General features: G+C 36.9%; 1 protein-coding gene and 1 non-coding gene across 2 annotated transcripts in view; one reads left to right on the top strand and one right to left on the bottom strand.

Moving 5' to 3' along the window:
- TSBP1 (testis expressed basic protein 1) overlaps positions 1 to 23,715 on the top strand; it is a 97,866-nt gene that overhangs the window by 19,850 nt on the left and 54,301 nt on the right. The window lies entirely within an intron of this gene.
- Positions 17,720 to 17,824, bottom strand: LOC117997553. The gene has a single exon (XR_004675852.1). It is a non-coding gene; the product is annotated as a U6 spliceosomal RNA (small nuclear RNA).

Below are 23,715 nucleotides of genomic sequence, written 5' to 3' on the forward strand. Positions count from 1 at the left end.
CGGGGAGGAAGGGGAGTCTCCCTGGATCTTCCACTTGTTGGGTCCCTGCTGGAGGAGCAGTGGCCTGACTGTGCCACAGATCATGGTTTATGGCAACCCCAAGCTGAGAGCCCATGCCTCGGCTCCGTCTCTGCAGCCAGCTTCCCCGCTCCGATACCTGGGAGCTCTGCCACACTTAGGCACCCCCAGTCTTCCTGTGACCCCGAGGGTCCTGAGACCACACTGTCCCATGAGGGTTCCACCCCCCTGCTTAGCCAGTGGAGCGACGTCCCTTAGCAGAGCAACTTCTAAAAGTTCCGATTTTGTGCTCCACTGCTCTATCACTTGCCAGAAGCGGCCAATGGAGGCCCCCTCCCCCGCTGTCTATCCTCCCAAATATCGCCTCGGATTCACTTCTCCTCAGTCCTACCTTCCAGAGAGTGGTCGCTTTTCTGTTCAGAAAGTTGTTGCTCTTCTTTTCTTTGATCTCCTGTTGTGTTTGTAGGTGTTCAGAATGGTTTGATCCCTATCCAGCTGAATTCCTGAGACCAGATGAAATCCAGGTCTCCTACTTCTCTGCCATCTTGCTCCCACCAAAATGGCTTCTCCAGACTTTCTTATTTTCTAATGTAAATATTTAAGTTTATTCTAAGTTCATTTGCTATTTTTATTGTTGATCATAAATTGTATTACGATTTACAAGTGAGATGTGTGTGATTTAGATTCTTTGAAATGTGTTAAGACTTTTGATGCTTTGTAAGTAAACTTACAAAGAATATTTTTTATTGGTTGGGTTCAAGATTTTACCCACAGATGTACTATCAGCCCAAGCTTATTAACTTTATTATTCAAATATTCTCTATCGTTATTCTTTTGCATGACATACTAGCTTCACACAGATATGTTTAAGTCTCCAAATATAATTGCCTCCTTTTGATGTCATTTTTCTTTTTAATACTTCCCATTTTTCTTTTGCATATTTTGGTTTTTATTAGATATATACAAGTTGTAATTGTTCTTTTTTTTAATTTTGCTTTTTTACAATGATATCATGTCCATCCATAGACTCATAGATTTTGGATAAATTTTACATTATCTGATACTAGTATTGCTCCAAAACCTTTGTTGTAATATGTATTTCCCTATTATTTATTTATCCTTTTATTATCAAACTTACAGCTTTTCTCTCATTTTTATCTTTTTAAAATAGCATATTGCTTGACTCTGTTCACATTAACAATTAAAAATTTGTCTCAGATAAATTTAGTCCATTTTACATTTATTGTATATTGCTGATATATTTTACCTAAGTTCTGCCAATTTGTGTTTTCTATTTACCATGTTTTATTCTTTTATTTTTTAAATCTTCTTTCTTACTTTCTATTGGATTGTTAGATTTTCTTGTTCCTTTTGTTTTGCTTTACCTGTTTTGGTAGCTTTTATTTTATTCATTCTTAGATTTATAACATCCATACTGCTTGACTTTTCTAAAAAAAACTAATCAGTATTTTTTTTCTTACTCTAAGACTAGACAATAACCTCTTTTGACTATCTACCCTTTCAACATCTTCCATGTTGTTTTATAATATGATTTTTAAAAACAAAATAATTGTTTACTTTTTTATAGCCAATTGATTTGTAAAAATATGTCACCATTTTCTCTGTTTATAATTATTTGACATATCCTGTGTCTTCTTCTAATTCTTACCCAAGTACAATCCTTTAGTTGTTTTTAAGGCTCCATATATATGTGAACATTTCTCTAACCTTGGTATGACTGAAAATAGCTTTACTTCATCCTCAGCCTTAAATGAGAGTTTAGCTGAGTGTATAATTAACACTTCTTTTCTCTCAAGACTTTGCAGATTTATTTCATTTTCTTCTGGTGTTTCTTATTGTTGATAATAATTTACTACTAGTTTGATGGTTCCTAAGCAAATATGGTTTTAAGATTTTCTCTTTATCCTTGTATTCTTCATTTTAATTATGATGTCTCTGGGTGTGAGATTAACTTCATTTATCTTGCTCAAGACTCAAGATTTTCCATTCTGTGGACTCCTATCTCTCTTTAATTATAGAAAATTCTTGACATTAACTGCTATGAATATATCCCATGTTTATACTTAGGTCTATATCTATCTATCTAACAAACTATAGTCTCTCCTTCTAAGATTGCTATCAAATATATGTAAAGATTCCTCTCTCCTCTTTCAGGTCTGGTAATTTCTCTTTTGTCTATCTCATCTTTATTAATTATGTTAGTCTGTGATCCTGTAATAGATACATCTTAAAATCTCAGTGGTTCTATTCATAAAATTCTATTATGTAAAATGAGGGATGCCTGATTGGTAATTGGCTCTCCTCTCAGCAATGACTTCAGCAAGCAAATTCATCTTATCCTATGTCTCCACCATCTTCAACTAATGGCTTCTGAGTTCATCACATTTGCCTTAAGTGCGTGCAGGAGAAGAAGCTTGGAGATCATGAGTGGGGGGCTTTTATGGGGAAACCTGAGTATTATTCCACATATCTCTTTCAACAACATTAGGCTGGCTAGAACTCAATCATATAGCCCCATCTAACTGAAAGGGAATCTGGGGGAAATAATCAAACCATATTGTATTAGTTTTGTATTGCTACTGTAACAAACCACTACAAACTTAATGGCTTAAAACATTACAAATTTATTATCTTAGTTCTATAAGTCAGAAATCTGACACATGTCTCACTGGGCTAAAATCAGGGTGGCAGTGGGGCTGCGTTCCTTCTGGAAGTTCTGGGAGCAAACCTGTTTCCTTGCTTTTTCAGTTTCTAGATATTCCTTGGCTCATGGTCTCCCATCTTCCATCTTCAAAACTAGCAAAAATTGACTAAGCCCCCCACACATCACTTTGGCCTTCTTCCATTGTCACACCTTTTTCTGTGACTCCTTTCAATCTCCTGCTTCCATTTTTAAAGACCCTTATGATTCCATTGGGCCCATGCACATAATCCAGGATAATATCTCTTTTTAAGGTCAGCTGGTTAACAACCTTAATTCCATCTACAACCTTAAATCCCTTCCCTCACGTAGCCTAACATATTCAGGTTCCAGGACCTAATGGACATGGACATCTCAGGGCGAGATTCTTCTATCATATATGTGCCTTGGAGAAAAAGGAAATTACTTTGGTGAATAGCAAGGCAATCTCTTGTCACACTCGATCCTTATTTCTTGATACTGGGTCCTGGATAATTTCCTTCAGATTTACCATTCATTAATTTTTTCTTCAGTTACATTTATTCTTTTTGTTTACCCCCCAATAATTTTTATAATTTAATGACTGTTTTCAATATCTGCTATTTTCATTTTGTTCTTTGTCAGATATAGTTGCTCCTGATTAATTCTGCTTTTGCTTTGTAGATTCTATTCCTTCTTTCATATCTTTGAATATATGAAACACATTTGTTTGAAAATTCCTTTTGATTTCCTCTTCTTATATATGTAGTCCCATTTGTTGTGGCATCTGTCACAGCAGTAGATTTCCTCAAATGTATTTTAATATTAGTCTGTGAGTTTATTAGTTATCATTTGTTTGAGTTCCTCATAAACTCCCTATTGTGCAATAATCCTATTAGTACATAGATTTCATAGGGCACTTTTTATAACCATTTCTGCACTCATAGTTTCTCCCTTATATGAGTGGTTCAAATGTGGGTCCTATACCTGAACTTGGCTTACACTGAGAGTTCTACCATTGCTGGAGGCTCAATCTCCAGCCATAGCCTGCTGCAAATAGATCACTTCTTGGCAAACCCTGACAAACAGATATGAATTAATGGTGTCCTTTTCACAGATAGTGCTTTTGTGAGCCTTAGATATACACAATGACTAGTCCCAAGTTTTTCCAGAGCATGAGGTCTGTGGCCTTAATTTTTACTCCTGATCATGTGCTGAAAAGCCAACCTCCCACTAAGATATATGGGTGATGAACCTTCTCACTTGCTATCAAAATTATGGGCTTCCTCTTGATATATGGCCCTTGGAGACTTCTCTTTCCAGTTTTCAAGTTCAGCTTTATGGTTTAAAACTTTAAAAATTATCATGCCCAACTTTTCCAAGTGATTAGAGGAGAGGGTGAAATATCCATCTTGACAACAAGTCCCTTTTTCCTGCCTTGACTCTTTATCTTTTAATATCTAGGGACATCCTGATTTTGTTTTCTTGTTATTGAACTTCCCCATAGGACTCAAATGATTTTTGAGAAGTATAAACCCCCTATTGAAACTGTTATGTAGTAATAGTTTGGTGCAAAAGATCTTTCAAACAAAGAGGAAAAAAGAGAAAGAAAAATGAGAGTGAAGAGGAGGAGGAGGAAGATAGGTAGAGAAGGAAAACAGAAAGAACAAAAGCAGCAGGATCGGGAAAGAAGAAAGTCACAGAGGCAGAAAAGTTTCCATGGACTAAGAAACTAGCAATCCTCACAAGCATTGTTATTCTCTTACTAAGAGAACTTAAAAGATAGGCTACAAAGGTGTTATAATCCTACCCTACCAGAAGAGTATTGCTAAGGAAATATACAAAAACCCAAAAAAACAATCCGTAAATGGATATCCATCTGCCCACCACACTGCATTGCACCTGATAACAGAAAATGGGATGTGACCCATTGCTGCCCTCTTTCCCACAACATTTTCCTCATATGTAATCTATGTAGTCTTAGATTCTCCCTGAAACACACAGATCTCATTCTTGTTTGTTTTCTTTTAGCACTGCCTCGATCAAGTATTGGTAAGTTCCTTTACTTTTCTCCAATTCAATTCAAGGTGTCCCCAGGTTTGAATGGCAACAATGGAGGAGATGTCTAATCCCTATCTCCCTGAGCCACGACTGACACTCAGGGGTTGGTGCTCGCAGGGGTTCCCTGTTCTGATACTCCCCAAAATGAAAAACAGCAATAAAAAGGTGCCAGACAACCACATAAATTTTTTTGTGTTTCTTTTTAGGAGAACAAAAGGGTAAGTTCCTTTTCTCTTTCTCAATTCTAATTCCCTCTGTATCACAGACCTGGAGGTCATGCCCTAACTCTGCCTAGCCTCGTCCCTCATCTTTTCTTCCTTCTCTATAATAGAGCATTTAACTGAAGTTAATGAGAGCTTTGGAAAATGAAAAGTCCACTGGTTATGAAGAAAGAGACGATTCAAGTGGTTTTAGCTGGCTGTGATGGTTTCAGCAAAACAAAATATCTTCTTTCACTCAGAAGCAGGAAGAAGGAAGGAAGAAGGTTGTGAAAAGGGCAGGAAATGAGAGTAAAGGGGAGAGTTGTAATTAAATAAGCCATGTTTGTTGAGTCCATATTTACAGATATTGTAGATAAGAAAAGTGAATTTAAGGATATTATCTAACTTACCCAAAGGCACATAGTTCATAGAAGGTAAAACTGAGGTTCTACACACTGAGCTTTTGACTAAATCTTGTGCTTGTCCAACTATCCCCAGGACACCATTAAAAATATTTATATTTAATTTTTCAATTTAAAGTATCTTCCTGAAATAAAAAGTTTCAAGAAATGTAGGACATTATGCATATGTAAAAAATATTACATCCATTTTAATATGTAATTTAACAATGCAAAAAATGTGAATTAATCTAAATCTCAAAATTATTTTGCTAGTCCAATACTGACATAACTGCATCTGATGACTAAGGCTGTTTTATTACATAGATACATAATATGTATATGTAAGAGATATATATGTAAGATATATATATCTTACATAATGACATATTACATATATATCTTACATATAATGACCTTAAAAAACTATCAAGCTCCACATTTTATTACTGTTATAATCAAAACAGATTTTATTTAGTTTTGCTTTGTTTTCATCCAATTAAGTCATAGAAAGGATAATTTACTATAGGAACAAAGTAAAATATCTTCAGGCTGACATGTGCTAAGTAATCAACACAGATCTTTAATTTCTCCTGCAATATTTCTAGGCTCTGTGGTACATGAGTATGGAATCAAAAAATAGTTATTGCTCAGAGGGCTGCAAGAGACAGTACTTTAAAGGACAATTGGGCTTGTCAAAACAAAATAATGAAGAGAACATTTGGAGGAGTTAAAAATATAGGGGAATCTGCTGATATGAATTCCAGACAGCATGGTGTTCTGGGATTTTAGAGAGTAAGAAAGAAAATCAGATTAGGAGTTATACTAATCATTATGATAATATGCTCCTTAAGATGAGAATTATCTTCTGATGGTGAATAAGGTAAATGGATATGTGACACATATTGGGATTGATCTCAGAGGAAAGTGAGTAATTAGTTATTATATATGGTATTTAGCTGAAAGATTCATGAAGCCATTCACCCCTGAAGTTCAATATACTGTGTGGTCCTAGGGGATGAATGAGGCCCTCTTGAGAGGTCATTCTCAGAGACATCTCAGTGGACTACGGTAACTTGGGGAAGGGCTCTCAAACCAGGAGCATAAAGGACTTGATTCTATTATTTCTTTGAAAATCTTAAACCAGCACAGTGCCTGAGGCAGAGGAGGCTACGGTCCATCTGTCCCACACAGGTATATATAGGGATACATAGATAAGGACTGCAATTTGAAACAATATTATAATAATATGTATGGAGTATATGTGTTATATCTTCATAGCAATCCTATGAAGTAGATACTATTATAAATCTTGTGTTTAAAATGAGTAACTTTTAGGCACAAAAAATTAAATAACTTATGCAAGGTCACACAGCTAGTAAGTAGAGGAACTAGGATTCAAATCCAAGCATTCTAGCATCTGATCGCTCTAAAAAGATTTCGATGAGAATCGTATGCTTTTTAGACCATTAATCCAGACTCCTGTGGATTTTTGCTATTATTCCTCAGTGTCAACTCCAGGAAGAGCATTTAAGTCTCTTTTCTATTTCTCAATTCAGGAAAGAGTCATGTGAGTAAGCAAGAGGTAAAAAGGAGTACACAGGACAACTAAAGAAAGTTTAACCAAGACTTAACGTCTTCCACGTTCCCTTATGAGAGTCAACCTTTACAAAGAAGATGTAAATGGCCTCCCTGTTCATCACCAGTCCTTCATGTCTTTCTGGGCCTCTGTCACAGCACCAAAGCACAATATCCTTCCACCATCTGTGACTAAATCACAGGGGAGGGGAGTGGAGAGCTTCTTCCTGAAGCATCTCTTCAAATGGGATTAACTCTGATGCCTTTAAACAGTTGACCTCATGAATTTATCTGTGTGTTCATTTAGCACAGTTTACAAGGGAATTGAGCACGTTTCTGGTTCTTTCTCTGCCATGAATCCTTGGTATCTGGGGACCTTGTTCTGCCTGTCTGCCCTTTTCCTGGGCAGGCCCTAAATTTAGAATGTCAGTCTTTTTGCTTCCCATTGTCCTAGATTTTATTAGCTAAGGCTAAAAGGCCCAGGAATACAGGACTTCAGTTTGTGGATTTAGACTAAAGGAATCATTAAAAGTTGAGCTGAACAGAGCATTGTTAAATCCTGTCTTTTTAGAGACTGGTTAAATAAGGCTCCAAATAGATGACAGAAATGATCTAAGATCAAACTTCACACAGGAATTTAACCTTCAACATAAGGCAAATAAGACAAATGCTCAGCCTTCTTCCACTGAATATAGTGGGGTTCATTCTATAGTAGTTTACATATTACTAATACTGTCATGATTTAATATTAAAATTTCCACAAACCTTCCCTATTATTTAGGTTATTTTATAAGAGGAACACTCCAGAGATTAATAAAAAGAACACACAAAAAAAAGAAAGAGTCTATATATAGGAAAGAAGTTAATTTACTTTTTAAAGGACTATTCCAGAAAGAACAGAAAGAGAAAACTGTATGCAGTACAGAGAAAAATGCATTGAACTTTGAGACAGAAAAATTGGAGGCGAAAACTGCATATATTTTTTAGCATACTCAGGCACAGACCTTCCCCTCTCTCCGCCTCAGTCTTCTTTTTTTTATAAAATTGGAACCTTTCTAAGATTGCCTTTCTTTGGTTCTTTAAGCTATTACTTTATGAAGAGAAGATTCTCCAAACTGAGAAAAGGAAAGAAAGAAAGAAGGCGGAGTAGAAAATAGGGGAAAGGAAAGGTGTTGAATGAAATCAGAATACTGAAACTACAGTAAACCTGGAGACTCTCCTGAGAATTTCACTCCTGGATAGTGTCCAAAGTGGGGGAAGATTCGAAATGCAAGTGTGGTAATCCATCTGCCTACTGGGGAATGGAGGGTACAGTTTCTGGAAAGACTCTTGGGAAATGGTGGATTATTTAAACCATTAACTCTAAACTGATTTGAATATTTGTTATTGTTCTTTAGCGTTACTGCAAGGATCCATGAGTAAGTTTTTCTTCTCCTTTCAAATTCTGGTATTGTAGGGCTCCCACACTAGGCAGAGGCCGTCTCCCTGTCTTATCTGGGGAGATATGCTACATCAGAATGAGAGTGCTTGAGGCTCCTCATTCTCCACCTTCTCCTTCATTAGTTATCGTACCTACACCATGCTCACCTGCCTCACCTTTCCCCTAAGACAATGACACACCCCTTCTTGCTTTTAAGCAAATTCCTGCACTCTTGTCATGTCTTGTCATGGGACCTCATCTCCCAGCCCCACCTTCTCTTCAGCTGTCATAGCTTCTCTCTTCTATATCTTCGTATTTTTCTCTTCCATTAACTCCCTCTTCTTATAGAGCAGGTTTGATTTTCTTCCATCCCAACAGGTCCTCCCTGGACTCTGTGTCCCTTTCTAACTACACGACTCCCCCACCCCCACAAAATGCTGTTTACTTTGGCCATGGACTTGGGAATAAGTTATTGTTTACCCCATTATTGAAAATATGCATTATTCCTCCATGGATTGAGAGTGGTATAATAAGAATTATTAAAAACCACCTTAAAAATGTTTGTTTATTAATTAATGTATTATAAATGTATAGGGAGTCTGCTACTCCAGATGCAGGCTCTGGAGCCAGGCTGCCTGAAGTTGTATGCCAGCTCCCTATTTACTGGTTCTTTGAACATAAGCAAGTTATTTAATTTCTCATTAAGCTTTTATAATTTCAACTACCAGTTGAAAAATTAACAGAAAAGAACAGAAAAGTGAGGGAATATAGAAGACATGAATGGAGAAAGAAGAAAAATTGAGGTGATAAGGCTTAAGTCAGTCTCCTGGAACTGATTTCCATTTATTTCCAAAGCAGAATGAACGCATTTTCTAAACAAAGGGAAGAATGAGAGAGGAATGAGGGGCAGAAAAGTAATGAATTAGGGAAAATGACACAAAAAATTTAAAAATTTAGAAAGAGATAATCCTGGTTGACAAATTTTTTTCTTCTGAGCTATGTGCTTTTGATAAAATTTTTCATATTGAATATTATATTTTTGGTCACACTTAAACCGAGTAAAATTACTTCTTGCTCAAAGATCAAGATCACAACTTCTGGGTGCTTCACAACCTGAACATGTTTGTAAATTACAGGTTTTAATTAAATGTGACCCAACCAATACCTATGATTAAATTAATGAAAAAAGGGAATTCATTTGGTTTATCTCAACTCAGGCCGCAGCCTCTGGTGATGTGGATCTCACACTGTACTGTTGTTGAAATGTGCAGGGTACTCACTTAAACCTTTTCCTTTTCCAAAGTAGAGCTCCCAAACTGGCAACCCACTAGCCCAGTGCCACCTGTACATGTGTTCTGGTTGACCAGCATTGCATTATTTTAAATTTTGAATGTGAATGCTTCTAGATAGAGTGTGCACTTTTCAAATGCCCAAATTCCCCACTATCCCCTAAAACTGACAGATTCACAATTCATGAGACTTGCTGAAGCAGTTGAGCATTTGACCCCCACAAAGTCAACCAGTATCTCTGTTTAGCGGGGAAAATTTGGCACTCTCTAAGAGAACTAATTCTAGTATTTTCATCAGACAGACTATCCACAGAAGCTGTGTCCTTAACCGAAACATACATAATACTTAGTATTTTGGCAGGATACTCAAGTCTTATAATTAAGCTTTTTATCTGCTTCTTCACTTTGAAAGTAAGTGGAAACCTTTCACTGTCACGCTTATTTGCCTTCAACTGGGCAAGACCACAAAACTCTCAGTTCAAAACTTTCCAAAAATATATATGTTCCACCTCTGCTTATACCTTTGCCTGTGGCAGATACCAATAGGTGATTATAGTTCTCTTTCCTGCTCAGCCCACGTACAATCTAAAATTTTTCTCTTGTCCAAGGAGTTGCTACTAATTGATCAGGATTAGCCCATTAACGCAAATATATTCATCATTCCTGATATGGGTCAATATTATTAAATCTTAAATATATGGGAGCTGTCTTTTATAAATTATCTTTATTTGGTAGTGGGATTGGCAGTATGTTACCTTAGTCTATAGCACACAGAAAAGGCAGTATCTCTTCCCAAGTGCTGAGATCTTATCATTTCTGTGAAAAGCTACTATTTCCCCCCAAACACAACAAACTAGCAAACAAAAACCAAGTCATAAATATACAAGTAAAAACTATAATTATTTTAAGAGAAATAAGTTGTAAATTTTTCAACTCACTAAAAGCTTTCTTACTAAATATAATTTTTTAAAATAATACTTCAGCACTTAAAGAATGTTCAACAGAAATAAAACTATGTAAGGTAAAAAGATTTGAACAGGTAAAAGAAGAAAGAGTGGGGAGGAAAGCAATAGGGAGGAAGAATTTCAGTGAAAATTTCCAGAAGAGGAAAACGGAAGTCCAAAGTAGGTTCTAAAACTTCAAACCATAATTTCACACACACACAAAAAACATTTGAAATTCCATGGGAAAATTAATTCATCTCATAAATAGACTTGTTTCAGTAAAGAGGTCTTGACATCTTAAAATAAGATTGGTTACTCTCAAGGAAGAAGCAATGGTTCTCCACTCCTGCCAATCTCACTGCAACATCAACCGGTATAACTAAGGTACTGTGGTAACTAAGGAATACAAAAAGATTTTTTTCTTAAAGAGTGAAATCACACAGATCAGCAAACCAAAACAACACAATGAAGTGCTCATGAAAATGCCCTGTCACCAGCATTCAGAACTTTCCAAATGACAGTAAGATATAAGAGGGAAAAGTAGTCATAATAAAATAAAATTTTAAAAAAGTATGGTGACTAATATAACACAATAAATTAAAATTTTAAAGAGGGAAAAATAGAGAAAGTAGAAAAAAAGTAAACTAAAGCCAAATACCTTAAACACAGCGAAAACTTCCTACTTTGCATGAGTTTCATTCCTTTGTAGTCACTGAATATTTCTTTCCATAACAATTCTGACAGAACTTATCAGCTTTCCCATCCGTTATTATTCTTGATTTTTCACTGTAGCCATGCCTCTAAGAAAGGAGGTATAATTTCCATTTTAAAGATGAGAAAAGTAATGTTTCAAAGGTTTAGTGACTTATGTAGTCATAAAACTAGAGAGTAGTGAAGCTGGGACTCTCTAGTCTTGGATAGATATTTATTTATATTTATTTGAGAGAGAGAGAGTGTGCAGGAGAGAGTGGGGAGGGGCAGAAGGAGAAGGAGAGAGAATCTTTTTTTTTTTCCATGAAACCAACTTTTATTATGTTATATTAATATATATTAATATATTATTATATTATATTAATTATATTATATTATATATTAATTATATTATATTAATATATTAACCATACATTACATCATTAGTTTTTGATGTAGTGATCCACAATTCATTGTTTGTGCATAACACCCAGTGCTCCATTCAGTACGTGCCCTCTTTAATACCCATCACCAGGCTAACCCATCCCTCTACCCCCCTCCCCTCTAGAACCCTCAGTTTGTTTCTCAGAGTCCATAGTCTCTCATGGTTCGTCTCCCCCTCCGATTTCCCCCCCCTTCATTTTTCCCTTCCTGCTATCTTCTTCTTCTTTTTTTTTTTTTAACATATAATGTATTATTTGTTTCAGAGATAGAGGTCTGTGATTCAACAGTCTTATACAATTCACAGTGCTCACCATAGCACATACCCTCCCCAATGTCTATCACCCAGCCACCCATCCCTCCCACCCCCACCACTCCAGCAACCCTCAGTTTGTTTCCTGAGATTAAGAATTCCTCTTACCAGTGAGATCATATGATACATATCTTTCTCTGATTGACTTATTTCGCTCAGCATAATACCCTCCAGTTCCATCCACGTCATTGCAAATGGCAAGATTTCATTCCTTTTGATGGCTGCATGATATTCCATTATATATATATATATATATATATATATATATATATATATATATATATACCACATCTTCTTTATCCATTCATCTGTTGATGGACATCTTGGCTCTTTCCATAGTTTGGCTATTGTGGACATTGCTGCTATAAACATCGAGGTGCACGTACCCCTTCAGATCACTACATTTGTATCTTTGGGGTAAATACCCAGTAGTGCAATTGCTGGGTCATAGGGTAGCTCTATTTTCAACTTTTTGAGGAACCTCCATACTGTTTAAGGAGAGAGAATCTTAAGCAGGCTCCAAACTCAGCCCAACATGAGGCTTGATCTCAGGATCCTAAGAACGTGACCTGAGCCAAAATTGAAGAGTTGGACACTTAACCATCTGAGCCACCCAGGTGCCCCTAGCCTTGGATCTTTAACCTCAAGACTATTTGTACCGCACATGTGGGGAGGAGGGAATGGGATTGCCTACACTTCTTGCTCTCTGAAAGTCTAAATCTAGATGAGATTATATTTGTCAATTTTTTTTGCTTAAACAACATTTATCTCTCATAGTTCTTGTCATTTTTCATCATAGGTGATGCAAAAGCCCTCAAAGGAACTTCAGAAACTTTATGTAAGTTTCTGCTACTTTTCAACTCAGTTTTGTTTTGTTTTTTAATCTTCTACGAAGTGCCTGCTTTGGGAGGGGGCCCTGGAGTGGGGGTTAAGTAGGCACATAAAGGAAGAGGAAAGGAGACAACTCACTGTTTTACTGTTCTCCTTTTCCTTTACCAGTGTGAGGAATTTGAGGCTGATTTCAGGATCCCTCTACGTGACAATTTTCTTAATTAGCAAAGTGGAAACTCTGCTATTAAAATTAATTCATAGGTGAAAGGAAAAATCCTTTGGTTGGATGAAGTTGTTTACCAAAAATAAACAGAAACTTTTAGAAGGATTTGACCATAGGAAGATAGTAAAAATTAAGAACAAGAAAAATAATTGCAGGAAATATGATCTTAAGAGTCTCCTAAGGAAAAAAGGGGGGGAATGAAGACTTACCTTCTTACTGCTTTCCATGTAAATGTAATAATGTAGTAAATGCTTGACCTGAAGCTCCCTGAAATGTACATCCTGCAGTCATACTCTCTCCAGACTTACCTGTTTGTGTTTATATTTTAGCTGGCACTGCAGGACCCATAAGTAAGTTTCTTTCTTGTTCTGTAATTCCCATGTGCTTTGCTTTACTACACTGTTAGAATATGTAAGACTCTCCTATTCGTGGATGTTTTTATTTCCTCCTGCACAAATTGTCAATTATTTTCTCCTTCTTTATTCCCTATTCTTATTTTAATAAGCTGGGAGCCTCCTGAGGAAGTACTATCACTTTTAAATTTCTCAAAGTCCTGAGATTCAATGGCCAAGGAAAAAGTGTTAAGAATAAAAGTGTTAAAAGATAAAAAAAAAGTTCCCTTACTAGAAATCCCAGTCACACTCAGCTCACTGATAGAGGGTCCCCTGCTATTAACAAAGAGTAAGTCTGCAAGAAGTGTCCAGATAGCATCTTAAATGACATTACAACGAACATGTCTGGCAGAAGCACTGGGAATGAGGGATGGGTGAGAGACAGTTGATACAGAAAAGAAAAAAAAGTGGTAAATGGAAACAGTGACCTATTCATGCTCTGAGATTTTACCAGTCTCTTAATGGCCTGCTGCTTAAAGTGGGTCCAGGGATCTGCATTAGCATCACCTTGGAGTTTCTTAGCAATGAAGAATCTCCACCTAAAACCAAAACAGAATCTGCATTTTTAAGAAAATCCCCAGGTGGCTTAGAACCATTACTTACAGGGTTTCAATCCTCTATAGCTAGAAAAGAAATAAAAAGTTGAATGCACTTGATCTAAGTTTAACCAGCTCCTCCATCCCTTCAGATTCTCCACAGCAAGAGTAGCCTTAAAGTCAATGACAAGAAAAATGAAACTCACCAAGGTTTCATTCATTTCTTAACGTATTTCTACCCATCACTGCTGAGGATGCTCAGAGCTTGAGCTCCTGGGGCAGGGCCAACACTGAAGAGGAAGAGTGATTTGCGGGTTAGAGCTGCTAACAAATCACATGCTGTATCTACTCTTCCTGGAGCATTTATACCCGTGAAACATGATTAAAATAATCAAAGTCAATCAAGAGTAAACACTGGGGAAGTGTCACTAAAGCACATGTAGCCCTAGAGGTAGAGAGAGGTGTCCGTGTGTATGGTGTTTGTAAAGGAGAAGGCTGTTATTGTTAAGCATGTGGGTCTAGTGCCTCAATCCCTTTACCAGTCAACTGCACTTAAAGTCTTGAGCCTTCTGAGAGTTCCTATTCCCTTTTATGCTAAGATATTGCAGGCCAAGTTACTCCAATGAGTAAGGGAGCTGAGGTCACCCACAGGAGACAGAAATTCCCACTGCCTCCTTCAGAAGATGAGGCCAGAGATTCTGGCTAAACAAGTTCCAATTAGCCCAGGTGGAAGAAAGGCAATGGCCTGTGGAATCTACTGAGTTACAATGACCCATCAGGGAAGGAACCCTGACCACTGCATCCCTGCAGCTCCAGCTGTCAGATCCCAGTAGTTACACGGGTCCTCCACGGTGGGGAATGAAGAATAAAATTTATTTACTCTTCTGATGAAGTAGAAATTTTGTTCCCTATGTCTGCATTTATGATGTTCTCCCAAAAATAATTTCAGTGCAAACTGTGTATTTTCTGTGCCAAAGAACCAATCTAATTAGTCTGTCTTGCTTTTCCCATATTTTAGCTGGAACCATTGGACCCATAAGTGAGTTCCTTTTCTGTTTCCTAATTCTGATACTCTTTGGTCTTCTGTGAGCTATGGGACCTCTCCTTACCCAAGTTCTTTCTATTTCCAGGCTTTCTCACCCACGCTTCTTGATTGCATGATTGCATTTGAATTACTGACACCTCCTGATGCTCAAGACATCAGAAAAAAAACACCCTGAACTGTCACTGAGTTTAAGACAAGGGAAAGCAAAATCATTCATATTTAAAATAATATGAAATATAAATAAATATTTAAAACCAGAAAAAAATTCTCTTTATTATGATAAAAATAATTAAAGTAACTACTGTGGACTTTTCCTAAACGGAGGGAAGCACTATAAGAACAGTTGGTTCTAGGAGAAGGGAAAAGAATAAGCATGATAAAGACAAAGGAGGAGGTGGTGATGAAAAAAAACCAACATAACTGATATCCCACCTACCCCTAGGAGTGTCAATCCTTTGAGAGAACTGAGTGTTGGGCAGGGCACAGAGGGAAAGAGATGAGGGATGAATGTGAAGGAAAGATTGACAACCTTCAGCCCCAGTTTTATACATTCCCCTCTGCCATAGATTTCTCATTTAAGATGAATACCAAATGACTTAATCTGGAGGGAGGGCTATTGGGCTTCTTTGCTAAAATTATCTACTGATATGCTTTAGTAATTCTCCCTCTGGTTGAGTTACTTCACAGTTTCTTTAAAAAGAATATTGGAGGCATAAGCATTCTGTTAATATCAAACCTGCTGATTTTCCTCTTCTCTGTATTTCAGTGCAATTCACAGCACCAATTCGTAAGTATCAAATTTGTTTCTCCACTCTGGTTCCTTTAATTTTTCACCCACAAGGTCTTAAGTACTGATCTGCCCTGTTTTCTTGACGCCATGTTTCTCAACTTCTCTAGCATTCCTATTACATAGTTTCCAAAGAAGCTGTGCATGAAGTAGAGAGACTGCAAAGCCCATGGGCTAACATAAGAAAATAGAAAAGGACCCTCTTAATAGCAGTCATAATGCCCTGTCAGCAAGGGAAATTCACTTTTCAAATAACAGTAAGTCCATAATGGAATCAGAGAAAAAAAAGAGAAAAAAAAATTTTTAAAGGAGACATTATGAATTAGTATGGAATGAGTCTATCCCAATCCTCTAAAGGTCACAAATATCACTGAAAAAAAGGGGGGGGAAGGCCCCCATTCCTGGAAGTCCCTATATTGTACAACACGGAGCCTGTCTGAGGATTGCCATGCAAGCAACCCTTGATGTTCCTAGGGTTTCTACTTATGACACTCCCTCTAGAGTGAGGGTTGAAGAATGGTTATTTCCCTCACAGTGATGAAGCCTACTGATTATCTCCCTCTCTCCCTCACCCCTCTCCCTCTTCCTCTCTTTTTCCCTCTCTGTTTCTCAGCAGGAGCTACGGGACCTATCAGTAAGTTTACTGCCTGATTCTCCACTGTAGAGAATTTTAATTTCCTGCAGTAATGTTGGGATTTCAGGGGTTTGGGGTGTTTTCTTGTACCTACCATTTCAGTAAGTCATTAATGATGTACATTCCAGTGCCAAACACAAACTATAAGGTTTTCAATCACATCACACAAAGGACTTTTAAAAACAGAATGTGATGGATAGAAGTGAAATTATAGGGGAAAGGAAGAAAATTAAGTTTAAATGGAAAAGGATTTTTCCAGTCCTCTACAGGGGTTTAAATGGGCCAAAAGGGTGACCTCTACTTAGTACCTTTGCTACTTAGCCTCTCAGTAGATCCATTAGATAAGGAGGCTCTTATATGGATTAGATTGTCTTAGCATCCATGAAGAAAGTCAACATCCTTGCTAACCCACTGTAGCTGAGCCCAAGTTTAGTGGCATAGATTACCAGGAAAAGCATGCAAATGAGAACTATGGGCTCCAGAGCCTGAGAGCAGCTACTGATTTCTTTTCTCTTTTCTTTTGTTTATTTTTCTAGCGCTCTCTCAAAAAACCATTGGTAAGTCACCTCTCAATTACAATGTCTTTTGGTCCTGTACAATGCTTAGAATGTCAGTTGATTTTTATTTCAAATGATTCATGCCCATAGACTCCAGGATCAAGTGTTTCTGCTGTCTCATTATTCCACTCAGAATTCCTAGAGGTTGGATTCACCCAGGTTCTGCAATAAAAAAGATATTAACTATGAAGCTGAAATACGAAGTGAAAAAATAACCCCCTAGGAGTGGTCTTTTCTAAGTTCTATAATCTAGCCTTTTAGAACCACCATGTAATAAAGATTTAGAACACAGCACCTAAACCTCTTGCTTTCCCTGCAAATAATTTTTTGTTATTGGGATTATGTTTGAAATAATGCAAATCCTGTTTTGTCTTCCAATCTAATTTCTCTGAAAAGTTCTCTCCAAGACAGTTAGGTTTTATTTTCATCAACTTTTAGCAACTTACCTTATTGCATTTTTCCATAGAAACATTATAAATAATGGTTAGGTTCAAGATACAGTTGTCCATAATTACATATTTACAAACTAAGAGCAAATAATTATAGCTTCACACACTGGGTTATAGGATTCCTAACAAAAATTAGGAATTTTTGAAATTAGAAACCTAAAAAAAATGATGTTTGAGGTTTCCCATATTTGCCTGACAGAATGAATGTAAGTTCTGTATCTGTACTTAGTCATTCTTTGTGTGATTCCTTCATAAATTTGCATGTCATCCTTGAGCACAGGCCATGCTAATCTTCTCTGTATTGTTCCAATTTTAGTATATGTGCTGCTGAAGTGAACATTCTTTGTATAATTCCTATAATGGCTTACAGTTTTTCTAACTCTCCCATGCATTATTTTGTTGGGCCTACACAACATTTCAATGGTGGTGGGTAAAGCAGATATTATACCCATCTTGAGAGATGAAAAAATTGAGGTTCAGAAGACATTCCTCAAAAAAATAAGGGAAGGAAGATAGTTAATGAAGTTAGAACTTTAGAAGTTGTGCTGACTCTTTTTTTTAAATGTGAGTTTCCACTACTATTTTGAGTGTTCTAAAAGGTTATTAGTTAGGAATACAATGAACTTAAAATATTAAAAATAGTGGACAAAAAGGCCTATGGGGAGAGGAAATGAGAGAAAATGAAATACAAAGAGTAACAGACAGAAATAAAGATACAGGTTAAAAAGAGAAAAATTGAGAGAAATTTAAATAGAACAAAAGTAGGAAGAAAGTTGAAGGCAAGAGACTGAGTTCAAGGCAGGAGAAGAAAAAAGAGTAAATGAATATAAATAAAGCTGAGAAAGAGAAGTAAAAGAAGTCTACAAAAGAGTCACAAATTAAAAAAGGAAAAAGAGTAAGAAAATATAGGAAAACTAAGAAAACAAAATAATACTTGAAATGATTATCTGTCTAAAGATTTAGTGGCTTACACCACAGGGCAGGTATCCTAGGAATTCTACTCCAGGATCAAGGGCATTTTTTTTAATAGATATAGTCAAAGCAAACATTAAATTACTTTTGCAAAATACCTAAATTTCTAGCTTGTCTACAACTCATGGCCCAGGATAGCCACAACTGGTAATCCATCTTCTAGCTTTTTTACACAGAAAAAAAAAATTCAGAGTTAAAGGTTTTGGGGCTTATGGGTTAGAACTGGGATATTTCTCATCATGAGTGCCATGAAGTAAGGAGCTATGGAGAAGAGAGACAACGCAATGCCCACTGAAAGGAAGGGTGGTCTTTTAAGATTCAATTAACTGTGCAGACTCAGATGATGATCCCAGCCTTCACCAGGCTACTCAGCGGGACGTAAGGCAGGAAGCACAGCTTGCCACTAGGGCAGCATCAACCATCCCTCTTCTGTGACAGTAGTCCTCGAAGTGGTCTATGCAGGTGTCTAAGGTGCCACCCAGGAACTATTCTCTTTGGCCTCCGATAGGCTACATACAGAAGCTGCTTGGAGTTAGAATCCCCAGGAGCCAAAATATCCTATAAGAACTCCACACACATAACCTGCAGGGATCCCATAAGGAACATGCCCAAATACATGGTCACTACATTCAGGGAAGCCCAAAGATAAGGCTTTCTAACAGGTATTTATAGTTCTCCCAGTTCACCAACCAAGAATCATTCTTCCTTTCATTTTCTTATTTTTTAATTAATTAATTAATTAATTAATTAATTATTTTAGAAAGAGAGGGAGTCCGTGGGGGAGGGGGAGAGGGAGAGAGTCTTAAGCAGACTCTGTTCTGAGCATGGAGCCCAATGCGGGGCTCGATTTCATGACCATGACATCATGACCAGAGCTAAAATCAAGAGTCAGACACAACTGACTGAACTATCCAGGCGCCCCAAGGATCATTCTTAAGTAAAAGGAATGTTGTCAAGTAAGATAGCAGGTTTAATCAGAACTAGAAAATCACCTGAAGGCCAAATTCTCATTAAAAACTGAAGGTTTTTTTTACTCTTTCCCAGAGACACTCAAGCTAATCAAAGTAGTAGTCAGTTAGCTGGAAACTGTAAGAAGACTATATCCTTACCTCCTACCTTCAAGCCTACCCTAGAGCATATTAGTTGGTCAGAAATATTTTAGTACAAGGGTGGGTCCTTTAAAAAAGCAGTATCTTCTGACAGGAAAGAAAAATATAAAGTTTAAACCTTTAATGTCTCTAACGTCTCCTAGGTTGACAATGATTCTAGAGAGATCCTCATCTCAGGCTGAATTGCAATATATGCTCAATATCTCTTTTGCTATACAGTTATCATACCTGGCTTAGTTCTCCCTAATGTTCTTATTACTGTTATCACTTCTTCTCCCTTACTCTACCTCCCAAAACCCCATCCCTATAATAAAATTAATGAAAAATGTATTCTTCATCCAAACACTCATACTAATATGCCAGTTTTGATTTCTTTTTAGTGCAAACTCCAGGACCTATTGGTAAGTTTCCTGTATATACACCAACTCATATATATTACTCAAATTCATAATAGGTAGCATAACATTTTTCTAATAATAATTATAGTAGTTTGTCAGTATACATTAGAAGACTGTTCCAAAGCAAAGATGCAATAGAGAGAATCTGGGGGAGGACATAAGAAATGAATGAGAAAGAAAACAAAAGAAGGATGGCCAAGAGAGTGAAAAAAACTGACATGAGAGAAAAAAAGATGGGGACAATGAAGGAAAGGAATACAATAAAGATTTCACTTCAAACACCTGTTGTAGTAAAAGGCAAGCATGAAATGATTCTCCCTCCAACTAAAACAGGGTTACAAGTCTCCTAGGGGAAGATCTGATTCTTATGGCGAGGATACAGTCCAATAAAAATATTTAATCTTGAAGATTGGGATTTAGTAATTCTGGGAAGTTATTTAACTGTTCTCCTTTGGAAAACATCAGTGGTATGTGTGTTTACCATATTCAACAACCACAGTAATTTATGTTTGTTTCTATTTTTAGTGCAATATACTGGGCCCAGTGGTAAGTCACTTATCTATCTTTTTCCTCTGGTGTTCTTTGATCTTCTACAGTGTATAAAGGGCCTGTCCCTTGTCCCAAATGTTACCTATTACCATAAGGACAGTGGTTTTAGACATGTTTTCATGCATCTCAGTTTCCACTTGTTGACAATTCTTTAAGGTTATTTCTTAAGAAAAAAGTAAGAAAATGTCCCTAGTAATGGTCATAATGGCTTCTATAATAATATAGAATTTTCTACAGTAACAGAGAAAGAATAAGTGTAGCTTTTCACTTCTGAAGTAATTTGTAGTTCATAAAGGGCCTACTCAAAGACAAGAGAGACAACGTAAAGAAAATGAAAAAAAAGGAAAGTAAATTTTAAAAATAAATGTAAAATAAGGAAAAAACAATCAAATTTAAATAGACTGAAGTCTTACCAGTTTTTTTTCCCCCAGTTTCCTGGGAAAAGTGTACTAGGGAATACTACTAAGGATCTAGTCTATACTGAGTTCCCCAATCTTTTCTCCCAATGCTTTCTCTTTCCTCATGCCCTATCCTGCCCACTTGCCCCAAACACCCAACACACACACAGCTTCAGGGAACAGGATGTGATGGTAGGTGGGCTGCAATTATAGGAACTGGCAAATGCATCAGGCAACTATGAACTATAAGTGAAAGAGAGTGAAGGGTAAGCTCATATTGTGACTAGCGAGGGCAAAACTATTGTCAAATTCTAGAGTGTCAAAACAAAACAAACCTCAGGTCATTGTAAATTCTGAGTCCGAAATTAAGTAATAGCATTCCAAAGTTTAAGCCAAACAAGAGGACATTATCAGAAGGCAAGTCAGATGTACTCAAACATTCCTTCAACTAGCTGAGCTCTTATATCAGAAACTGAGCTGAGGCTTGGGGATAAAGTCATGAACACTATATCAAAAAACTTATGATGTACTATAGGCTGGCTAACTGAACGTAATAAAAAATATACTTCCAAAATAAAGTCATGAATAAGGGAGAAAGATTTGGTTAATCTCTGATGCCATGGAGTTTATCATCCTACAAGATATCTTGGGGAAAGGAACTCAAAACATGGAGAGGGCAAGCAGTCTTCCACACAATCATACTATGATCACTAAAAGTGGATGCTGCCTGCCCTAAATGCTGGTTCTAAACACTTCCTTTGTGAATAAACATATGAGTCATCATTTGTAGACTGTTCTCCTAATTCAGGGCCTCCTTTCTCAGTACTCTTAATTATCACCAAGACTTACAGCTTGGAAGCTGTCATAATTCTTATAAGAGAGAAATCACAAACCAGCTCACCTCAGAGGATCTCACTGGGGCTAAAGGAAGGGTCTCATCTGGCCCAAAGTCCCCAAATAGCTACCATGTGCCTGAGAATCTATATGGGCACATGGATTCCCTTTCCCTTTCCTTTCCTGCTTAATTCCCTCTCCCCTATGTGTAAACACTTAAAACATACAGTAATGTATAAATGGAAATTATACTGCTACATTTATTCCTTCCTAGCTTTCCCCTAAATTACAGGTAATTTGAAGAAAATACAAAATGCACTGATTATTTTTTTTAATAAAAATGAGTGCTCCAAATAGGACTAGTTAAAAAAAAAAAAAAAGGAATGGGAAGAAAACTTTCCAAATCAACTAAAAGTTTAGGTAGGGAAAAGAAATAAATGAAAATGAGAATGACAAACGTACATAGAAGTACACATTTAAGATATTATGAACCTCTAGAAATTTCAAGCATTTACCACCAATGAAAGGAATGGAAAGGAGGACAGCCACGCTTCTGCCCCAGAGCAGCAGAAGCAGGCCTGAGGATGCAAAACACAGGGGTGGGAGCTTAAGTTCAGATGTTACACTGAGCTAAAAGGCAGGTTTTAGAGCTCCCTGCATCCTCCTTGTAGTTACCCTTTTCAAGCCCATCATGGGATAACTGAGTTCTCTTCGTTCTACATACTCTGATTTCTCCCTTTTCTTTCCCTTCCATTTTTCTGCCAGGTGAAACTTCAGAAATGACTAGTAAGTTCCATACTTGTTCTTACACAGTAGTTGCCTTTGGCTTCCTACAGGGTCTGCAATCTTTTGCTTCTGTCTTGTGGGTGTAGACATTCATGTTTCTCCATCTCTTGCTTATTCTACTACCAGACTGCACCCCCACCCAAGGAATGGATGAATTGAGGGGAATACAAACCCCACTTATTAACCAAAAAAACTTAATATGGATACATTACATAAAAATATCAGAGGAAACTACCTGAAATTTATTGTAATCTGTCAACAAGGGGGTGGGGGGACAGCTTGCTCAGAATAGCAGAAACAGGGAGTAGAAAAGTAAAAGCAGCACAGTTTAAATTACCCAATCTCCTGTAGGATTTTAAGCAGGAGGCAGAAGTGCACAACAGCTGTAAGGGTCCAGTGCTCGCTCCATGAACATTTCTGGTATTCCCTCAGAAAAAGAAAACTAACCCCCTTTTCACCAGTCTTTCCACACTGATTTCTCTCTTTGTTTTTCAGCTACAGGATCCTCTTGTAAGTATGACTATCTCCCTTCATGATGGAACTCAATTATCTCCAGCAGTGTCTAACAGATCTACTTAAAAAAATTTATCCATCCATATTGGGATAGCAATACTTAAAGCTCCTATTTCCCTGACCCTTTTTTTTCCATTACTCAGAATTCCACTAGGTTATTAGTAAGTTTCTAAAATGTTCACTGAGTCGCATAAAATCTAAAGAGCAGAGAAAAAATTTCTCCATGTTTCTAAAGATTGGCAGGGACTTTCCATACAGAAGGAGAAAAAATGAACAGGAAAAACAAAGATACAGATAATATTTCTGTTTTCCAGCTGGGTCATCTATATGAGCAATTAGTAAGTTGTTTATTTGTTTCTTTGCAGTGCACTTATCAAAGTCCAGCAATGTCTATTGGAATTTGAGTTCCAGTACATGAACTTGAAACTTATTTTCTTAGCTTTTCCTTCTCCATTAACCTGAATTCCACCAGCTGATTATAAGTTTCCTAGAAAGTTCAAATACTCCTGATCAGAAAAACTTTTTGAACAGTTATACCACTAGAAAATTTACCAATAGAAAAAAACGAATAGGAGAGTAAATGAGCAGGGAGCAGTAAGAAATCTCTCTGCTTATTTTTCAGTGGGATCAACTCCTCACACAAACAGTAAGTCTGCGTATTCATTTAACT

Source organism: Mirounga leonina, unplaced genomic scaffold, assembly GCF_011800145.1.
Source record: "Mirounga leonina isolate KUSES-001 unplaced genomic scaffold, KU_Mleo_1.0 Mir_366, whole genome shotgun sequence".
NCBI lineage: Eukaryota > Metazoa > Chordata > Mammalia > Carnivora > Phocidae > Mirounga > Mirounga leonina.